Genomic DNA, 23,002 nt, shown 5'->3' with positions numbered 1-23,002 from the left:
AAATTTGAAGCTTAATCCAGTATGTTTCTTCACAAAAGCTATTTATTTAATGTATTTGCATAAGAGAAAAATATAACATTATAAAGCTGTAAGCAAAAAAACCGAAACAGAAAAAAACCATATTTTCGACATTTTTTTCTTAAACTCCATATAAATTGGAACCAGTAGACAGTGGAAATTTAACGTCTTTGAAAGAGCTGTTCATTTTGTCAAGATAAACAACTTTGCCCAAGACATCAAGTCTCCAAAACGTCAGAGAAAGAAGTTAGATTGTGGCACCATCTTTGTGGAAGAGTTTTGAACTATTTGTTTATGTCAATAGATGGTCCTTATTATGACGAAAAATTTTGCCGAAGACACCAAGTCGCGGAAATGCTTCGTTTCGGAGTTATTAATTTTGCTCCGCTAGGTTACATTCCTGACCCAGTGTGCAATGTAAGCATTAGACATTTTAAAAAATTGCGCTTGGTGTTTTTCTTGCCTGCTGTCCTCTGTCGCCATATTGTCATTATCAAAATGCCATTAGCCTTGGAATAAAATCCAAGAAATTTCAATAAAATAATGGCTAAATAAGAGATCCGAAATGATTTCCAGTGTGCATTGGTATGAATTTATGTATTGAGATCTATTTTCTGTAAAATTAAGGTGATTCCATCAAATTCATTTGATTTCTGAAACAATCTTTTTTGTTAACTTGAATTATTTTGGAGGCGCATTTATTTAACGCTCATATTATCCCAATATACACGATAAAAATTCAAGCGCATATGTTTTGGAACTTCAAAAAAGTCGTATATTTTCTCTAAGATTTTCACTAATGCCGCCATGAAACAAAATTGATTGCATGGTGATCTTGACACCAACACTCAAACCTATTTTTACCGCTAAAGATTTCCATTTGGAAAAAAAAGTTTCAGCAGAACAGAACAACAACAAGCTAATTTATGGCGGTTGCTTTGAAGCCAATACAAATTAAATTGGCTTTATAACTGATTTTCACAAAAGCGTAATAAAACTGCTTGGATACAATATTACTCTTATAGAGGCTATGAGAACCTTTTGTAGAGTATGAGGCTTCCTGACAAAAGGCTTTAAGACAGCTTTATTGTGATTCTCAAACATGCTTTATAAACCTTATCAAGAGTGGTCCACTAAGCTGTAAGACGATCTTATAGCGGTTATCAAAAGGTTGTGCTGGAGCTATTAATTTTATTGGCGGTTTTATGAAATTGATCTCAATAACCACTAATAGAGTGCAATAAAACAAGAAATGCTACTTGGGAATACAGGACTAACATTTGGACAGCGCATCAGTTAGTTTTGAGATGTGACACATAGGTAGTGTACGGTGCTGATGTGAAAGTTATTATAGAAAAGAATCCTGCATAAAAACTGATTATACCAGTCGCACCATCCTGCATCTCTGGAAAAGTTTTCAAACAAAGTAATGTAGGATGCATTTAAGAAATACGCCGTTTTAACGTTGTAAGTGCAAACATCTAATGACTTTGCTTTAACTTAGTTATGGTCCCATGGTATTATGTATGTATATTACCTATTATATCAATCAAATTAATAGCAAATCTTGGTGTTCTGTTCCCCAACATTAATAGCAAAACTAGCTATTGATATGATATTCTCGCCTGCTTGGGTTCGGCACTGAGAGATCCAGTACCGGTAACCAGTGTCGTAAATTATCAAAATCATATGAACATTTTTGATGAAAATGAGAAAAGTAGATATTCGCTATCAAAGGGGACCTTCTCCGAATGGGTGATATCAATTGCTTAGTCATTTGACGAAGGCATTGAATCATTCTCATTTGAGAAACGCTATATATCATTCAATTGAGTGTAAAACGCTGTCCAGACTGAGCAGTTATAACATGTTATAACGGTTGTCAAACAATTGCAACACAGAAACCACCATCAAGATTATAGCACTATAATAGTACGTTCAGACTACAGAGTTATAACATGTTATAACGCTATCTTGATGGTGGTTTCTGTGTTGTAATTATTTGACAACCGTTATAACATGTTATAACTGCTCAGTCTGACCAGCGCTTAACCTACACACAAAAGGAGCTCTGGTCGACATTCCGGCGAAAAAGCTAAGCCAACCCGATACCAATCTGACTTCTATCAAACCCCAACCCGATGTTGACTCGACATTGACCCGAAATAAACCCAAAATTGACCCGACAACAACACGATATTGGGTTGACATCGACCTTAAATTAGCTTTACATTAATCCGACATCGGGTCGACTTGTCCGTTTGGCACCATTTTGCTGGATTTATTCCATACTCCACTGTCGTATATCAAATGATAGTGAGTGACTCAATTGACAGTGTGTACTTTAGACTATAATAAAAAAAAACTCGAAGTCATGAACTAGCCTCAGGTTGAAACCACTTTAAAAAGGTTTAAAAAAAAATACACGGTTAAAAAATATTTTGTTATTTTCAACTACTGTTTTCTAAATATAAAATTTTACGTTTAACGATCTGAAATTCAATTAATTCAAGCTAAAATGTACACGCTGAATATTTCAACTAAAGCCAGAAATACATAAATGTGCCATATGTAAATTTTGTTTTTGCTGTGATAATGAAGAAACGGTTTAGATGCCGTGTTTGAGTATGGCATTTAGCTGACTGGAGTGAATGACCTGGCCAAATTGAGAATGATATGGAAGAAAGGTAAATCATGTCTAGTTATTGTGTGGTTGGAATAGCTAGAGGAGGATATGCGCGGAATGATGGTCATGCATGTCGGTTTTTCGGTGAATATCGTGGAGCGTTCTCCGGGCCCGTCTGCCATATGCAGAATGTTTACATTTTGTATATGTTAGACGAGTTCCGGGACGTTTTCTGCCATTTTTTAATCAAGTGCAATTTGAATTCATAATCTATGAATCCGCACCATTGTACAACGATCATCGTTGGATTAGGTGAGTTCTTGATTTCTTGATTTTGTGAGTTTTTGTGATTGGCCTTTGGCAAGGTTCTGGCCAGGAGATAGTGAACATTATATGGAAGTATCGTTATACATATCAGATTATCGTGCAGTTTAACCCAAGTAACAATTTTGGTTTTATGAGGGTTTAGTCTTGTAGAATGCTTTAAAACATTGATAAAACCTGCAATGTTACTTGGGTAGAGTTAACGCAGAACATTTGTGACACAGATGTTACAAAACTGGAATTGGATCTATTGATTTAAATTATTTAAGTTTATCAGAAGTTAGCATAATAAAGAAATAACAACAACTAATTCAAGTCTATTTTCAGTTCGTAGGTGGTACAAGCCCTAGACCATTTTATGTGAGTACTGCCACCTCCGTCCGTTACCGTATTGACAGGGATATGGGATTGATCTCGGCCTCTTAGATGGAAGTAGCAGTATCTCCAATAATCTAGAACAGTCCTGGCCACGTCCTTGCAACTGCTGGGGATGGGAAGGATTTTTAGTTGGACACTTACTTAAGAAAGATGCAGAGAAATCTACGACCTCTACGATAAATGTCACAGAAGTTTGAAGGTTTTTTAGTGGGGAGGGTTAGGCCATACGTTCGGTAAACGTTGCTGGAAGATTTACGATAGCATTGGTAATGTTATATTTATGTGTCGAAACAAAGTAAATGTGTATGTGTATGTGTAAGTGTCTGTGTGAGAGTATTAATAATTAAAAATGGATAGCTTTCACCGATTATGTGATATTGAAAGCTGCTTCTTTTTCTATTCGAATTCCTTTATGGTAAATTCATGGGATTCCATTGGGTTGGGCTTCTAGCCAGTTTCAAATTTTTCCAGATTTAGCAGACTTTTACTCATCATAGGCGATACTTGAAAACTTTCTGTGTAACATCGTACTAAACTTCAACCGAAACTACCCGAAACACGAAAAAAACGGAACAAATTCAATACATTTAACGAGAGAATAAAAATCACGTCCGTCTTCAAACACCGCACACTTCGATTCTTTCAGAAAATCTTTAGATTTATAGTATACACACATATTCTCGTTTTCGTTCAAGCTGCGTTTATCTCCTGAATTGAGGCCTAAATCGCGATTTGAGGAGTGTTGGCGGTTTGAAATCTTTAATTGCGTTTATCTCCTTAATTGAGGCCTATATCGCGATTTGAGGTGTCTTCAAGGGTTCGAAATCTTCAATCGCTTTTATCTTTTTTAATTAAGGCATTAATTGTAATTTTTTCATCGAAGTGATAAAGAATGGAATTTTTGAGCGTTAAATTTTCGAAATCTTTCTTCAGTATTTTTTTTATACAGAAATAACAACGCGATAAAGTTAACCTTCTTTTAAAATGTATATAATGTTATTAAACGGTGAACTTGGAAGAGCGAATTGTTTTAAGCTTCTGAAACACTAGGAGCCCAGCTAATAACAGATCATTCAGGTGAGATCCTTTCCAGTTATTTGTTTATATTTAATTTAATCTTTACCAAAAAACGTCTCAACAAATTAATTGGGGAGCTTGGCGGCTTGATGTCTGTGAGGTCGTCGCTGATATAAGGAGCTCGATGTCCTAGTGGCGACCGATTTTACTTACTGAGCCGAAAATTATGGTTTCAATATCAAGCTCCTTTACATAATAAAGCTTTAGTGTGAATCGGATTTCTTCTTAATATGAGATAAAGCGTATTGAAATTCGGTTGGAGGAACGAATACGTAAAAGAAATAATATTCGAGTCTTAGGAAAGACGCGTTGATTGGAAATCTATAAAAAAAATCCTTCTCCAGAGTAGCTGTTATCATAGTAACAGCAAGTTAAACAGGAACTTGGTCGTATTTGTTTTGTGAAATAAGAAGCTCAGAGGCCTTGTTGTGACCGATTTTGCTTACTGAGCAGAAAATCATGGGTTCAATCCGAAGCATCTCGGCTTTCTTTCATAAGATGATGTAAAGCGTAAAGAAGTCCGGTTGAAGGGACGGTACGTAAAAGAAGTAATATTTGAGTTTCCTAAAAGACGTATTGATTGGAAATCCAAATCAAATCCTTCTCTAGAGCAGTTGTTTTCGTCGTCGGTGAGGTTGCCGCCGGGATAACAACAAGCTGAACGGAAACTTAATCGTAATTGTGGTGACCGATTTTTCTTACTGAGCGTGGGTCCACGCTTCTTTGCGCTATTGAATCGTAAGGACATCAATTCAACATATCGTTTACCAAAACGAAACCCAACATCCCAGTGATTGTATGTAGTCTACTTTGCATGACTGTCACCCCAGCAGGCCTGGGCCCAGTCAGCGCCGCCGGGATAACATCTCTGATCACACTTGTTACAAATCGGATGTAGCAACTTCTATACAACTTTTATCAGTCAGTAACAAGTTGCTGCAACTTATTGTGATGGAAATGTGCTACTCGGGCTTCCTTCGGAAGGGTAGTAAACCTGTTGGTCCCCGGTTCATGAGTTGATGGGTCGATAGGTATGGTCCAGGTGTGGAAGATGCCTTCCTGGCGTCGGTAGCATTGGTGCTCAGCACGGAAAACAAGATCGACGGAAAACAAACCAAACAAAATTAAATACGTTGCATGCCGAAATAAATAAATAAATAGATATCTCTTGGTAGTGCAGAGGTGTTCTCGGCTTTCAGTAAAGCGAGTATTACGTCAACATATTCCTATTGATCGGCATTCAGACGTTGCCGGCGCTGGTATTGCCTAGTTTTAGAGCACCAGTATTTACACATTGAGGATGATTGCTAGTCCCAAGGAACGTCTATTGGTTCTCTGTGTAATTACACCTGATCTGGCAATAACGAAGTTGCATCCACGGGCAGTCAGTCAATCATGTTCATAATCATTAGTATATTGATATTTTTCCGCTCTCATACGCTCTCGATATCACGCGTGATAATGGAGCAAAATAACATGCTTGAAGTAGATATTACAAGCTCCTTTGATATTGCGAGACTATTCACAACGTGTAAAGTTGTGGTGTGTAAATCAAAAATCATGAAACTCAATCTCACCACAGTTTGTTGAGAGTTGCAACTGGTGAGTTTTGGTAGTTTGATATTCTGAGCATATTGTTAAAAAATCTAACACTGCTTCTTGTTTCCAAATGCGTCCAGATAACGAATATCAACAGGAAAGACAGCTTAGGTCACTCGCTTCTGGACGGCCACAAATCCTTGGAGGAGGCCTTTCTGGGCTTCCCAAATCATAGGGAAAGGCCCTTCGGAGCTCACCAAACGACTTTTAAAAAACTCTGAAATTAAAAGAAAAAAATAAACCCTGCAATTTAAGGAAACCCAGGGATGAGCCAGCCTACGATTGAAAGTCTTTTAAATAAAGAAAACTAACCAAACCATAATCTAATGAGAGAGATGTCAACATTAAACATTAAAATGAGGACATCATGACCAGCAGCAAAAACATAAACACGTAGTTCAATACATTTTGCATTGGTGGGCTGGAGGTAAATCATTTACAGTTAAATGAGCAGTTGGCTTTTTTGTGGCAAAATAATTAAAATTCGATTGAAAGGCCTGTTTCCTCAATTGATTTATATGTTGATGAATAAGTATTTAAAACGTCACTATGTTCCTTTAACCCTCACTTCTCTTACTATTCACTTACAGATGATTCAATTTATAAAACAGTGCACCATAAACTTTCCCTTGAATTAGCTTGATTTGAACTGGAGAGAAGACGCACGTACTGCTCAGCAAGTGTCGTTAATCATTGCTACGGATCATATTGTTTTAACGGGTCGAAAACACCATTTCGCCTTCCTAATGAAAACGATGTTTCTTTGCTGATCTGAAAAAGTGTTTGGTCATCATTTCATCACCACCATTATTTGCAATCAGTCTCTAACATCAGCAGTAGCGATCTACTGCGAATTAGAAAGTATTATGAAAGCTGTAATTTGCCAGTCAGTGCTGTAATGAGTAGTTTTCCCAGCAATTCACAGTCATGAAACTTTTCTGAGTTCTTCAAATTGTTACATTAGCAACGACTAGTGCTAGATGTACGATTAGCGCTGAACAGTAAAAATCATATTAAATCTCTCTCTCTCTCTCTGCAAACACCACAAGCCATTGTTCTGTGGACCAAGCCGTTGTAAATCAATTTTCTGACAAGTGACAAATATTTCAAAAATCCTCTCAACCATGAAATTATTGCCTTCCGTCATGCACTGGTATAGTCAGACCGAAAAACTGATCATTCAACCACTCAGCTATAACCAATAGTATAACCCACAAACCCACAAACTAGGTAATCGTCCACCACAACACAAAGTTCCTTTCACGCGCTGTCAAACTTGTCCATGTTCACACAATTTATCATAGTTATTTTTTTTACACTGCTACCTCGCTTATTTTGACTTTCCGACAGTCGCCCATAACAACGGTTATTCCGCCTGAGAGAAAAACTCATTGAAATTCCACTACCAATTGAGCAGTTAAACCCAAAGTGGTCCGAATATTTGCCGCACCTCCTAATAGATTCTGAGCAATTCGGCAGCGGAACAATTTTCTTTGCAACATATAGGCTTGACTGGTGAATCTTGACTTGAAGGCACTGTTAGTTCTATTCTATTCACACGAGCGATCCGTTAGTCATTCACGCGAGATATGATGGTTACTGGAGGAAATGACATTCTTCGACTTTGGCTTCGGATCCGTCAGTACGGTAACGGTTTGCAGTGCAAAAAATATGAATTAATTCCTTGGTAGTGTTTATTATTTTTTCCTTCACTTTATTATGTACAAACGCAGTCCGTATGCAAATTTGCGAGTCATGTTCGCGCGTAAGATACAACTCAAAGAAATTTCTTTTGTATGGAAATTCGTCTCGGTAGTGGGTTGCAAATCACTGCAAATGTTATAGGAGATTCCTTTTTTGCAGCGTTCTCAAATCGCTATTATAATTTTTGTTTGATGAGTCATATTGAACGAGCACACATTGAACTATCAACAACAATGGTTTATATTGGATGCAATCAACGGATGTTAACGGTGTTCTGCGTAGTAATACGACAGCCATTTATTTAGCCGAGACTCAGTTAAAAACTGGCAAGCATATAAACGACACCTAAAGAATTCACAGCTTGCACTTAGAATGATCATAATTGCCAATAAACCATCTTTCTCAGGAGTAATAAATTATTGAAACTGAGCAATGGACTAGTGGAACGTAGCAATTGAGTAGCATTCTCGTTTCGTGGATGAACCTTAGTATGTTATTTACTTAGTATCAGTCGAATAAATCACCAAGCTAGTCGACCGGATCAATTTCAGCAACCAAAATTGATTATGTGAATACTGTGACCATTCTTTGCAAGGTATCATTCCTCGGCAAAATGCATTATTTCATTCAGATTCAGTGAATATGAAAAAAAAATTAATCATGCATGCTCACTGCATTTTAAATTTAAGAGGTCATAACAGCTCAAGAGCATTACCGTTGTGTTAGGCATTTTGGTCATAGTTTTCTTTCGAAGAGTTTTGAAAGTTGCTTTAGATCGATAAAATAAAATTCCTGAGTAATCCACCTACAGGTGACACGTGCGTTTTTCTAGTTAAGTAATATAATATTTATATTCAGATGCTTCATGCCAGATGTTAGCTAAAGGGATACGCGAATCACTCAAAATGACATATTTTGAGATCTAAGATTTAATAATTTATGATTTTTTTTTACTTACGCAAAATTGATAAACAATCACAAAAACAAACAATCAAGATGATTTACATTTTTTTATGAGATCTTGGTTAAAGAACTGTAGAGTTGAACCCAGGATTAGCCAAATTACTTCGATCGTCGGCAGAGATTCGAAGCATCCAAAATTTCAAACCTCTTCGATCCGTTACGACAAGTGATGCACTCAAACTGATTGAATCTCTGGCGATCACTGCCGTCAAATATGGTATTGGAGATGGGCCCGGTGTAACGGTTAGCATCCATTTTTCTTACGCTAAAGGTCACGAGTTCAAATCTCATCCCTGGACAAGTCACGAATAACCTGGAATATTTTAAATTGAATAAAAAACAATAATAATAATAATAAAAATAATAATATTTTTTTTCTTGATTTGTTTTCCATCGATCTTGTTTTCCGTGATAAGCACTAAGGCTACCGACGCCAGGGTTGTAGCTTCCACACCTGTACCCTACCTATCGACCCATCAACTCATGAACCGGGAACCAACGGCTTTACTTCCCATCCGAAGGAAGGCGTGATCAGAGATCTTATGCCTCAGAACATCCCGGCGGCGCCGACTGGGATTGAACACAAGCTTACCACTACACCACCAGTGTCGCTAATAATAATAATAAAAATAATAATGACCTTGAAAATCCACATACTGGAATCTCCTTCGATCATTGCAGATCAATTTAAAGCAGCCCTCTTACACTTAGAGATTATTGCCGAATTTTTACCAAAATCTGAACAGCTGAACTTTTCGGTAAAATGTATGCAATTTAATTTAATTGCTTTTCAGTTACTTTGAAACTAAATAAATCTACACTAAAATGACAAGATTTGATCGTTTAAACAAGGTTGAACATGTTTTGAAACTATTTGTTAATTCAATGGACTTTAAAATGAAGTTCAAAGTTTTACCGAACGTTCAGCTGTTCTGATTTCGGTAAAATTTATCGAACACGAAAACAAAATCTAAGTATGTACACTACCAGTGTGCCTGTTTGGTCGAAGCCTGTTCGGTTGCTATCACGTTCGTGCTGCCCATTGCAAAATTTTCATCCGATATTTTAAAAAAACGCGTGGTCTTGAGCAGATCAGACATTCTGACATTCCGGCGAAAAATATAACCCACGTAACCATAGGCACGCCTTTTTGGCTATATACGAGCCTCATCAGAACTTGCATACACTGGTGTAGCCGTTGTTCAGTTGTATATAGCCAAAAAAGCGAAATAACGTGCCTATGGTTACTTGGGAAGCCTACCCGTCACCAACCTGACTTCTACCAAACCCCAACCCGATGTTGACCCGACATTGACTTGACATAAACACATAATTGACCCAACATTTGACTTCTATCATAAATTTACCTTACATTGATCCGACATCGGGCCAAGATGTCTCTTCGGGATAATTTTTCTGTGTTTTTCCATACTCCACTGCCGTATGTCAATTGTATATAATGTCTCGTGACAGCCACTTGGGTACGCTGAGAGATGTCGTCGGTTTGTGAATGCTGTCATGACGACTGAAACATTGAAACCCTGGTCATGAAGAAATGTATAAATACAGCCCATTCGGCTCACTACGTTCGAAGTACGATGATTTTAGCAAAGTGGGTATAGATGCGACTGTTCTAATACAGCTTTCATTCGTTCGTGCGTGTGCTGTTGCCAATACACTTCGAATTCAGATCTGAACGTACGGTAGCAAGCGGTAGTAAACCGGGTGAAGCAGGTGCATAAGAACGCCTATCAATGGTTGTCGGGCTCTGTCAGCTGATCGGCGATTTCCGACCTCTGTGCACCTGAACTTCGATTCTTACCTCCACGTGGTGCCCGGTGGGATTGCTGGCGGTAATATATGCCGTCAGTAATGCGAACAAGAATGGGGGATCATCGTAGTCACTAATGCATTATTGTTTATAAGTCGCTAGTGTCAGTGATGACGATGACAGAGCAAAAAGTTTATAGCCAACTCTAAGTAGCCCGTGATTATCGCTACCTGGGGATGCTAATCGACTTGGTGCTGGTTGCGATTTGGCCGTCTTGAATGAACTATATCCACCTCTTCAAGGTGGTGTGTTTAAAGAGACGTTAATAGATGGAAGCATGGAAGCAAGCGGAAGCAAAGCACACAAACCAACTGTCGCGAGAAGTCTGTACTATTTGGAAGCCTGCCACCCCCTACGTGTGAATGTGTTCTTATTTGCTGCCGTTCCCGTCGTTGTGAATGGATATGGGAGAGAGCACTTAGCATTAGCACTACGAGTTTAGGAGTTACAATGTAGTTCGATGAGCGAACGAATCTGCCAACAATTGCGATCGGTTCAGTGACGAATAAGTAAATCCATACTTCGCAAATTCGGACTGTTTGTTCGGTCTAAAGTTGAATTTTTTTTTATTTTTTATTATTTTTTTAAAGCGGTGACCTTGAAAGAGTGATGGATTTTACACTCATGAAACATGGAGGGTGGCTTATTACAGATCATTCGGATGAGATCCTTTCCAGTTATTTGTTTATTCGAGTTTTAGAAAAGACGTTTTGATCGGAAATCTATAACAAATCCTTCTCAAGAGCAGTTGTTATCGTAGCAACAGCAAATTGAACAGGAACGTGGTCGTCATTGTTTTGTGAAATAAGGAGCTCGGTAGCCTAGTGGTGATCGATTTTGCTTACTGAGAAGAAGACCATGGGTTCAATTCCACGCTTCTTTCCGCTATATGATCATTAGGGCATCAATTCAACATATCGTTTACCAAAACGAACCCTGATCCTATCTCAACCCTTTTATCCAGCATCCCAGTGATTTCTCGTGGAAGTGCAGAGGTGTTATCGGCTTCCATTAAAGCGAGCATTACGTCAACATATTCCTGTCAATTCCATTGTTGATCAGCATTCGGACGTGGCCGACGCTGGTATTGCCTAGTTTTAGATCCCCAGTATTTACACATTGAGGACGATTGCTAGCCCCAAGCAACGTCTTTTGGTTCTCTGTGTAATTACAGCTGATCTAGCAATAACGGAGTTGCTCCCACGGGCGGTCAAGCATGCTCATGCTAATGTTCTTTTTTTCCAAAGTTTTTGGTTTCAAACTATTGCTAAGGAACTTTCTTTCACATATTGATGCATCGTCTTCTTCTTCTGCTTCTTTTTCGCACTTCAAGCTTATTGCTTATCGCATATTAGCTTATTCATCGTGAAAAAATGATATTTGATCACCATTTCATCATGGTTTAAACAATTTTGATTTTATTTTCAAAATAACTCGGCAATGGCAGGCAGTAGAACATTGGTGTCTTCAGAAGAGTTGCTCATTTTGTTTAAAGATGAACAACTTTTCTGAAGACATCAAGTTTCTACAATAGTTAGACCGTGGTGCCATCTTTGCGAATCAGGTGGGAACTATCTGTTTTCGTTAACAGATAGTTATAGTTATAACGAGGAACTTCTTCGGAAGTACCAACCCTCGGAAATGTTTCAGTTATGAGATTGGGTTTGCCGTTTAAATTTTATTCCTAGGCCACTCACAGTAGCAGTGATGGAAAAGTTCGCGAAAAATCACTATGACTCATGAACTTTTCCCTTGGTGAACTTCGTGAAATATCGCGAACTTTTCCAACACTGCACAGTAGTTCGAGATGGCAGTATCATAAACTTAATTGAATTGTATATAAACTATCGACATCATTTTATACTACAACAGCGCAAATTATTGGTCGCAGTGGTTTTATGTCCCGAAAAGAGGAAAATAAATGGACTTAATCTAAAAAAAGTCTTCAGAGAAAATGTTCACATAGGTATTGCCCACAATTCTATAATTTCAAAAATGTATCATAGCCTATTAAGACAAAAACTTAAAACCCTATTTTTTTGTCACTAAAGAGATCGAATGATACTTTTTACGACAAAGCTGCTCAACGCATGAAACTTTTTGAAAAATACCAAATTTCTAATAGTTTTGGAGATGAAATTAGAATATGTGCAATCACTTCGCCTTTTCAGTATGTTATAAAGCAACATTTCAGCTTTATTTCCGAAAATTTTCCGCCCAAAATATTATTTTTTCTGACGTTGGCAGTCTTTTCCTCGAACCACATTTTTTACCTTGTGAGACGGGGATTTTGGAGACTTTTCGATCAATTTGGCTGATTCTTCTGTCCGCGATGTGCAAAAGAATTATCTAAAATCTAACATAGGATTTTTCGGATATTCCAACTTATCGATATTTTTTACGCACATTTGAGTAGAGGTTTTTTTTTTACGAAAATTCAACATTTTTTTTTTCGAAATTATTAAACTTATGTTAGATTTTATATATTTTAATGAAGAACTCAAAACAGTACTTATTTCTATTCTCCAATGTTTCAGTGCTAACAACGCTGTCCAGCAAACGACAAAAACATCGTATGCATCTGTCTTGTTGCAGAGCTGCCAACAGTGGAAAAATAATATTTTGGGAAGCAAATTTTCGAAAATAAAGCTAAACTGTTGCTTAATAATATACTGAAAATCCTAAGCGATTGCATTTATGCTAATGAGAACAAGTACTTTCACCTAAGTTTAATGTAGTTGAAGATGCTAATTTCAAATAACAGACTGTAGTGGTAATTTTTATACGATTGATGGAGTAGATGAAAGCATAGAGTTGATAGTTCCGTTAGAGTACGGCAGTGTGAAGATTGTATATAGATATTAGAATAGCGAACTAGGACAACTTTTAAGGAAGGTACAAATCGGTTTTTTCATCTCTCTTTACCAAACTCCCCCTTTGGAGAGGGATGGTGAGGGGTGTCCCCCCCCCCCGCCACCACTGGCAAAAAGAGATGAAAACCGACCCGTTCAAGTACCAACTGTGTGTTTGAAACAGTTCTACCGATTTTTACCGCACTTCAATTGTTGGAAGTCGTAGGTTTTGGAAATTGCAACTATTGTTTACCCCTACCACGATATGTGCTCCTGTCATCGTCGACTTGACGATCTCGAGGGGACACGGGTGGGGTAGGTGTTGCTACTGTACCTTTCGACCATTGACAGTAATTGATGGTATGCTCCCATCCAGAGTTATGTACTTTGACTATATGTTTTTTAGTATTACTTCTACGTGAAGTCAACGATTTACATAGTTGAAGATGCTAATTTCAAATAACAGACTGTAGTGGTAATTTTTATCTTTTTGCCAGTGGTGGCGGGGGGGGACACCCCTCACCATCCCTCTCCAAAGGGGGAGTTTGGTAAAGAGAGATGAAAAAACCGATTTGTACCTTCCTTAAAAGTTGTCCTAGTTCGCTATTCTAATATCTATATACAATCTTCACACTGCCGTACTCTAACGGAACTATCAACTCTATGCTTTCATCTACTCCATCTATCGTATAAAAATTACCACTACAGTCTGTTATTTGAAATTAGCATCTTCAACTATGTAAATCGTTGACTTCACGTAGAAGTAATACTAAAAAACATATAGTCAAAGTAAGTTTAATGGTTATTTTCTCAATAGTGTTTCATTGATTAATCGGTCCATTGAACTGGTCGATGAACCTGACGAAATAAAACAGTAATTGTGGATTTGAAGGTTTTCACCCAATTACATAAGACGGACTTAGGAAAATCGGCGGGAGTAGATAATGTTAATGCTAGAGTTATTCAAGATTGCTTTCAAGTCATTTATCACATCTTGCTGTATCTTATTAGTGAATCACTGCATTCAAAGTTGCTGGAACGATTAAAGCCGAAGGGTTTCGTCCCATCAACATGTTGCACACATTAGAGAAAATTTAAGAGTTTGTTGTTAAATGGCCAGTTGAAGTATTTAAATAGTTATAGGTTGTTGATACCAGAACAACCGGGATATCGGGAAGGTCATTATTGTGAAACCACGTTGAATTTGGTATTAGCGAAATGGAAAGATAGCTTGGAGCGTAAAGATACGATTGTTACTGATTTTTGGATCTTAAACGCGCTTTTGAAACAATTTCTAGTCCTTATTGTTAGGATCAATCAAGCGCTTTGAAATTACGAGTACTGCATATAAATAGTTTAAAAGCTATTTGTCTGACAGAACTCAACGGACTGTTTTGAATGATTATGTTTCCAGTCCCATGGGAAATAACCTTGAAGGGGAAGTGTATTAGGGCCCCTTTTATTTATTATGTACATTGACGACTTGCGACGAGTTTTACGATTTTGCGATATTAAACTTTTTGCAGATGATACTGTGTTATTCATTGCAGCTAAGGAAGATTTGCGATCTCCAAGTAGATGGTTAAAGTGTAAGCAGTTGAAATTGCATACAGGTACAACTAAATGTATGGTAGTTTCTCAGAATATAAATATCTTGACATGAATATTGATGACACTCTCACACATTCAACTTCAACATTGACAATTTCATCAATAAATTTCCAATCGGTATGGAATTCTATGTCAAATGAAAAAAGATTTAATTATTCCCAGTAAAATATAGCTATACAAATCAATCATCTCTCCTCATGTGGTCTTTTGCCCTTCCATTCTATTTTAGCAACACAAATGTCTAGATTACAGCGGTTGCAATAGATTCACTTCCTAACTTTGATGCTAAACAACCATTTTAAATGTCGGTGAAGTAAAAATTTGTATATTTGACTATGGTGTTCATTTTTAAAGTAGTTAACCGTTTGCTGCCTCTAATGCTGCCTTAATCTTTTTTGTTCCATGTTCTGTATATGTTTTCTCCTACACAAGCAAGCATTTGCCTTGATTTTTATGTATAACATGGTAGAACGACGCACACACTTGCCTCGATTCTCTCCAGTAGAAAAAGTAAACGTCGTCAAGTTAACAGATGCTACAATGTATTTGACTTCCATGTTTCCCGTTTTAGAAATAAGTGCAATTTTAAGAGTATTTTATGTTAATTTGTCTCGAATGAGTATACTGTAATTGGGGTGAATATATTACCTGTTGACCATAACATAAATAAATAAATAAAACTGTATTTTGAACAGTGATCCAGTGATCCAGTGATTTTTTTTTCTTTTTTTTTTATAAATACATAACTTGATGAAGTTTGTAACGGATTATTTTGCATGGATAGCTGTCACAACGACTTTTTGATAATTATTTTTTTTATATATCTTTATTAAGGAGACTTTCAGCCGTTGGCTGGCTCGTCTCCGCTGATAATTATTGTAGCGCTGCAAAAACTCTTTTGTTCGCCACGCTGGTGATGATCGATTTTTGATATTTGATTTAATAATAGTTAGTCAATTAAAAAAAGTAAATTAGTCTACAAATGTTTGAGCCTCGTTTGTATATTACGGATCTAGAGGACTGAATTTAACATTTGATTTAATTTTAGAGCTTATTTGAAAGATGCTTTGAATTAGTAATATGTTTTCTGGCTGAATGTTGGAGGCTCGTGAGCATTCCTGACATTGCTGAAAAATATGATAGCATCAGATTGCAAGGTTGTTACCGTAATAGGATGCTTTGTTGATTATTCATGAACTCTTGATCACTGGGAATGCTTCTGAATAATTGAGGTGAGCAAAAGGGTGAACAAAAAGGAGAACGCCAATGCTTTTTCACATTGATATAGGTGTGAAGCAACTGAAAAGTTTTTAGGGAAATTATATCTGTAACTGTATCCAGTTCATCTTGTTTGCTAATCTGATTAAGATGTCATACTTAAATATCTTAAGTATGTTGTTAAGCTCAAACCTTTGAAGGGGTATTAGAGATGGGACCAACATAACCAAAAAGCCAAATAAAATCCCAAAACAGTTTTTTTTTTCCGATTTCTATGACTAAGACCCCAACTGGAACCAGGAATGATTTGAATTTGTATCGCTTAGAATCAACATTTTCAAACAAAATCATCTCAAGCTAATTGAGTCCTGTGTATAGCACATACAATTATCTACAAAACATTACTTAAAAAAAAATGTATTAACAGTTTTCCATTGACCACAATACACAATATGTATATGCTGTGATGTACTTCAAATATCGCATATATTTTTTAAGAAATCTTTTTTTTTTATTGCAGATTAGCTCATTGGCAGTAAGAAAATGATAAATGTATTTTATTGTAATTTTAAAGGGACTTTCTGTCGAGCGATAGTTCATCTCTTTGATGAAAGCTGTCAAAATATATTCACATGTCCAAAATATATGAATAATTCTACGCCGTTTTATCTTAAATACGACACACGATGGTAGCTAGAGCCTATCAAAACTCAATTCGCAACTCAGACTGCGTGCTACTGTTCGGGAATTTCCGAGGCAATCATCCACAAGTAAACCTTAAACTAGATATCAGTACTCAAAGGATGTCATCGCTCAAGTTCTAGTAGCACAAAAGTCAACCACTAGTTGCATCCTGCCAACCATCTTACGAGCGCAGTGAGCACGTGCCAGTGTAATTAACTTCCACTCCATTTATCGCTTAAATCTTGCATCCACTAGCAGTCGTAACGGTGCCACATTTCGACCTTGAAATTACCCTAACACCTTACGCCACATACAATCGCCCGACAGGTTCGACATGTTCGCATTGAAGATCGCGACCTGCAACACTGGGCAGGTCGTCGTGCATGCTTGTCAAAAAACATCGTTGATGAAAAGAGACTCGTAATTACCGACCAGATTTCAATTGACCGGAAAGTCCCTCCTCTCCTGGTTTCCTGTATGTTGTCTAGTGAATGAATAACGTGGCATGATATAAACGAGCGCATGTAGACACGAGACGGTCTCGGGCAGAGGAATCATTAATGGAAGATAAATGTCGATTTGTAAGTGCAGCTGTGAGGACAGCAGCGCTGCTGTCGACGAGACACCGATAAACAACAGCAACAGTGTTTAAAGTGCGCAAACGATCGGCTTTGTGGCCAAATAAGGCATCCGAGCAATTTGCCTGCCAAATGAGTGTCTTTTGGACGAGACGTGTGGTCCGAGCCGCAGTTATAGTCGTCAGTCAAATCAGTATAATCGCTCGTCGCCGTGAATTATGACTCAGTACAGTCAACTTTTCGTCCGTCTAGAGGATGAAAAATTATGAATCGCACACTCTGCTGAAAGATACAATATGGATCCAAGGCAGGAAATCGACCCATTCTAGGTCTGTGCTGTTTCGTGCTTGGAAAAGTAGAACTTGCTGTATCCTCCGGCATGCTTCGCGTAGCACGATAACAATCTATATGCAGTAGCATGACGGAATGATCATTTCCACTCCCTTTCCGCCGTGATTTTTTGGTCTCATTTTAATTCTACAACCGGAGCCAAGTCGTTGTGTTTAGTTGCTTGCTTCTTAGGCAAGTCACTGACTTGCATGCCAGCAGAGTGTTTTGCAAATATTGAGTAATGCTCTCTTCAAATTAAGATTTGATTTCATGTAGCGAACACTCACTGAAAGAGTACTGACCTCTGGAAATTTAAGTTCAAAAATAATAATCCTGTTTTTACGGTGCAATGACAAAAACAGGTAGTGCAATGACATTACATACATTTCCCCCCCCCCCCCCCCTACCTATATAATTTTGGACAAAAAAGAGTGGGGTTCGTTTTCAATGTTTAATCAAATTTTCATAGTCTTGCTTATTAATTTCTGCCAGACTATTTAACATGCTCTCAGCTGCTAGGAATGACGTGTTTATTTCATCAATCACGTAGCTGTTCGTGATCACAATTTGCTTCCCTGTCAATTACCTGATTCAATGCAGAAAAACAACACGAATGCCGAAGAGAAACTACACTTCTTTCACGCTGAATAAACGCACGTGCACACCACAAGTAATCACGCCAGCTTGGGATAGGTTTTCTTTGTTGGACTTCAGAATGGTCGCAGAATTGTCCCAAGTACCTACGTTTATCTCTGAACGTGGCGAATCCAGTATTAAGGGGAAAACAAATACCACCAACACACGTCAGAGGAACAAAATTGAATAATTATATTTGATTTGGATGTTCACATTTTTCTCCTCATCGACGGATGCTCTCCTACACCCATGTGTTGTTGCTCTGGTTGTGCAGCATCATTCAAGCGAGGAAAAGGAGAATAATTTCCATTTCATTCGCACTTTTTAATGACCTCGTTTTTCGAGCGAGCGTTTCCGCTTCATTTGTTGCGCGCTGCCTGAATGCCTGCATGGAAAAACGCAACCAATCGACGGCATTCGGCGGCGGGTGTTTTGCTGCCATCAACGTGACGTGGAATGGGGGATGGGCTTTTGTTTTAGAAATGTTGCAGCAGGAAACTGTACAAGTTGTACTCGAAGATTGTTTTTGTTATATGAGAAGAACAGATGGGTGGTCGGATTGGGAAACCTTAAATGATGGAAGTTGTTTGTAGAGTGAAGCATAATGAACAAGTTGGGAAACAGTAGCGAATCATAGAAGATCTATGATCAGTGCTGATAAATCTAATTCATTCCTCATCATCAAATAATGGCATACCATTTGTTAGGGATTCGGTCAGTGATGTTATTACTGCAGGTTTGTTGATAGCATAGTTTCTAAAGAGTAGCAGAGAGTATAAATGCACTTTTCACACACTACCATTTCTGTCCCGATGACACCAATCTACGTACCAATATACGTTAAATAACAATCTACGTAAAATACCGCATAACGATGGGGTTTCCGAGAAAGTTGTTCATGATGATCAGGATGGTTAATTGCACAACATCTTTTCCTTCTTTCGCTTTATTACATCCCTACTGTGACTTTTACGCCAACCCTCAACATAGTGTTCGAGATGCACTTCCACAGTTGTTAATTGAAAGCTTTCTAACCCAGTACCACTGTTGCATTAGTGTTATTGAGTTTGCAAGCACAATCATGCTCTATACCCAGGGAAGTCGGGAAATTTTAAAACCCGAAAAATTCATTGACAGGACCGGGAATCGAACCCAGCCACCTCCATCATGATATAGAAATTAGTTACCAACCCGGGATCCATTTCCTCAAGACCTACAACTCAAATTTTTGTTTGAGTTTTGAAAGATGATCATTTTTCTTAGCCCGGCTTTTTGTTTTAAATCCGGGATCTCAATTTATTATGTTTTACGTAATTTTTCAAAATCCAAGGATATCAAAAGTTACATCATAAATATCTTGGTTTAGAATGTTGAAAATGTCTCTGGGATCATCATATTTTTTCGAAGTCCCGGATCATAAAAAATGGGAAAATTCTGAATATTCAACATTCTTCTCAATTTGGGATACTGGAGATTTTCACTAGTTCGAGAAAATTTAAAATTGCTCTAACCTCGAGATGTTGCTATGTCTGGAATCTTTTTAATATATCAAAGCCCAAAAATTTGCATATTTTGACGTAGGACTACGTCGTTGATTTCTATATGGGGGTACAGTTTGTCAAAATCAAAAATGTAACGAAATTATGAAATGTTTTGAACGTTAATAACTCAGCTACCCCTGTACCAATTTCATTAATTTTATCACCAATCGATCAGCAATATTTCTACATATCGCTTCTGACTATTGATTTTCGACAAGAAAATATAGAAAAAGGGGTAAATGTCAGACATTGTCCAAAAGCGTCGAAATAACTAACAAATCCACTAATTACGTACAGGCATATGCTGCTTCCCCAACACAGTCATCAGACGGTCACTAGTAGACGAAACAAGTCGAAGTGGCATTCGCCTCCGATCTTCGAGCGTGTGCGAATAGGAAGGATGAAATTGTGTAACATTTTGCTCACTGATCGCCATATTCAGAACCACACGCCCCCAACGACCGCACAAAATTCAGACAACAGAGTTGTAATCTTGTAACCAAACTTGGAAGTAGCCATGCAAGTGATTCTGATCGATACTCTTCATCGACTTTCTGTTTCGTTAATAACTCGACGGCAAAATCATTCATTGATACGTTTGTTGTTCTGGGTGATAGAAGCGCATGGCAGAAATAGAGCGAAATAGGTTATTGAAGCCATGGTCATCACAAGAGGAAATCGATGGAGATAATTGACTTTCACCGCTCTGCTTCTAAGTCTCTCAAGTCAGTCGTCGTCATAGCAATGAAAACTAGCATCGCACCACTATTTGTTCTTGGGTTACACTTGCTGGTTGCAATTCTGCTGTTCGAAATTTTCGAAGGACCACCAAAAACATGATATTACACTATTTTCTAGGGATGCCTAAAAGTTCAATTATTCGATTGACGATTAATCTCAAAGATTTTTCCAGCTATTCGATTAAATATATATCGAATTATTAATTATTCGAGCGCGTAACCGACATCCTTTATTATTTCTACTCGTTTGATTTAGCGCAATAGAGAAAATAAATAAAAGTACCAATTTATCTAAACAGGCGTAGAGAACCATGACGTGAAACAGGATCATCAATTCGCTGAAAAAGGTGTTAAGCGTCTTTCTTCCAAAAGATTTGCCAACTTGTTGAGAGAAGGAGCTTAACGAGAAAAACTTAAAAGGGGTGGAGCTTTAGCTGGATGGACACTGATATTCTGTGGCCTTCCAACCTGTCGCAGACACCAGTTCAACCCCTGTCCAGCAGCAGACGGGTCGAAACTCTTGCTAGTGCACAATCATTGAACCGAAGAACATGGAATTATCCGGTCCGATTTGCTGATCCAGCTGCCAAAGCCTTTAAGCCTGCACTACCATCGACCTTCTTCAAGGCCACAAAGATTTTCCAAAACAGTTAAGTTTCTGAACATGTCCCAACTAAAATTCAAATCAAAAGGTTCTTTTCAGGACAATCATAGTCATACTAAAGAGTATAATCAGAAAGAACCCCGCTCAAATTCCTATTTCTACACAAAACACAAGCTCCTGCTGCAGTTAACAAATAACATTTATTATATAATACAACGTAGTCATACGTAACCATTTCGATCTTGATTTGAAACTTTGTATTACTCGGGGCTAGATTGGTTTATTTCATATTAACTCCAAGATCTTTGTTTAGCTGTTTTCAAGTCCGAGATCTGATAAATTTCAAATGACCCGCACCTTTGTTTTTATGTTAATACTAGTGTCTTAAACAAAACAAAATTCAAAATCGTAAATATCTTAATGACTACGAAACCTTGCAAATGTTTCTGGTTTATAAAATTTGAAAAATTTTATTAATCTAATCTCTCTTCATGAATCTTGGTTTTACTTTAAGCAAATGATAGGCATAATCTTATCTTGGATGGCTATCATATCGAGTTCGAATTGATGGAGGCAGTTTCCATGCACTGCCTTCTGCTTCCATGTTTTAATCTTTTCCTCCACTGTCATTTTGCAGTTGATGCCAGTGCTGGGGTTTGTCAAAGATTTCACACGATTTTGACAAATTTATTGTTGAAATTGTCACTGGAATAATTGACTCGCACCTAATCCTTCGTCGAAATTTCATTCATTGTTTGTCCTTGAAAAAAGACGCTCCTAGTAACAGACAGCGTAATGTTGTGCATTCTCGTTCACATTATTGTTATAAATGCATGTTCACATTGAGGGATCCATGGATTAATTAAACTTATTTAATCCGCTGGACGCGAACCAGCCACAGGCTGAAAGCCTCCTAAATAAAGATAAATCAATCAATCAATCAACTTAATTAATTTAATTTTATTAGAAATTTAGCTGCAAACAAAACATGTACATCCCAAGCAACAACAAAAGGTTTATCAAAGTTTTAAAGCATGTCATAAGTTTAAATCATGGTCTCATAAATCCAGAATTGCTACTTGGGATGATCGCCACTGACTGCATTGTCACTGACAAACGACATTTGCAATTCGTGATAGTGACGAAAGCTGTTTTGTCAATAGCGTCGAGATTTTGCAGCACCTTCTTCTTCTTCTTCTTCTTCTTCTTCTTCTTCGCATTTCAAGCTTATTGCTTATGTCATATTAGCCTATTGCATGCTCCCAACATAGTGTTCCATACGCATTTTCACTATTATTAATTGAGAGCTTTCGATGTATGTACCATTCTTGCATTAGTATAATTGTGTGTCAAGTATCATCATGCTCTATGCTCAGGGAAGTCGAGAAATTTTCCAACCAGAAAAATGTCTAGACCGGACCGGGTATCGATCTCAGCCACCTCCAGTATGGTCTTACTTTGTAGCTGCACCTTTGCCGACTGAGCTAAGGCAGGCTCCCAGCACCTGGTTGAGGCTGAATTTCTCATACGTAAGGTGCAACGTGCCTTAGCTTCTATCAGCACCACAAACTGCTCGGTAGACTCCGTTTCGTGTGGTGTTCTTCACGAAGTACAGGTGAGGCAGCGAATGAATCTCTCCAGCACCGATTGATGTTGGCGCATCTCATTTTTTTTAAAGCGCTGGGACG

The 23,002-nt window shown here is 37.7% G+C and overlaps 1 protein-coding gene across 6 annotated transcripts in view; it reads right to left on the bottom strand.

Annotated features, from left to right (window-relative positions):
- raskol (Ras GTPase-activating protein raskol) overlaps nt 1-23,002 on the bottom strand; it is a 407,687-nt gene that overhangs the window by 207,747 nt on the left and 176,938 nt on the right. The window lies entirely within an intron of this gene.

Source organism: Ochlerotatus camptorhynchus, unplaced genomic scaffold, assembly GCF_037179485.1.
Source record: "Ochlerotatus camptorhynchus isolate MF236.1 unplaced genomic scaffold, CSIRO-AGI_Acam_v1.1 ptg000351l, whole genome shotgun sequence".
NCBI lineage: Eukaryota > Metazoa > Arthropoda > Insecta > Diptera > Culicidae > Ochlerotatus > Ochlerotatus camptorhynchus.
Note: the sequence above shows the minus strand (reverse complement) of the source record. Positions and strands in the feature narration are given on the sequence as shown.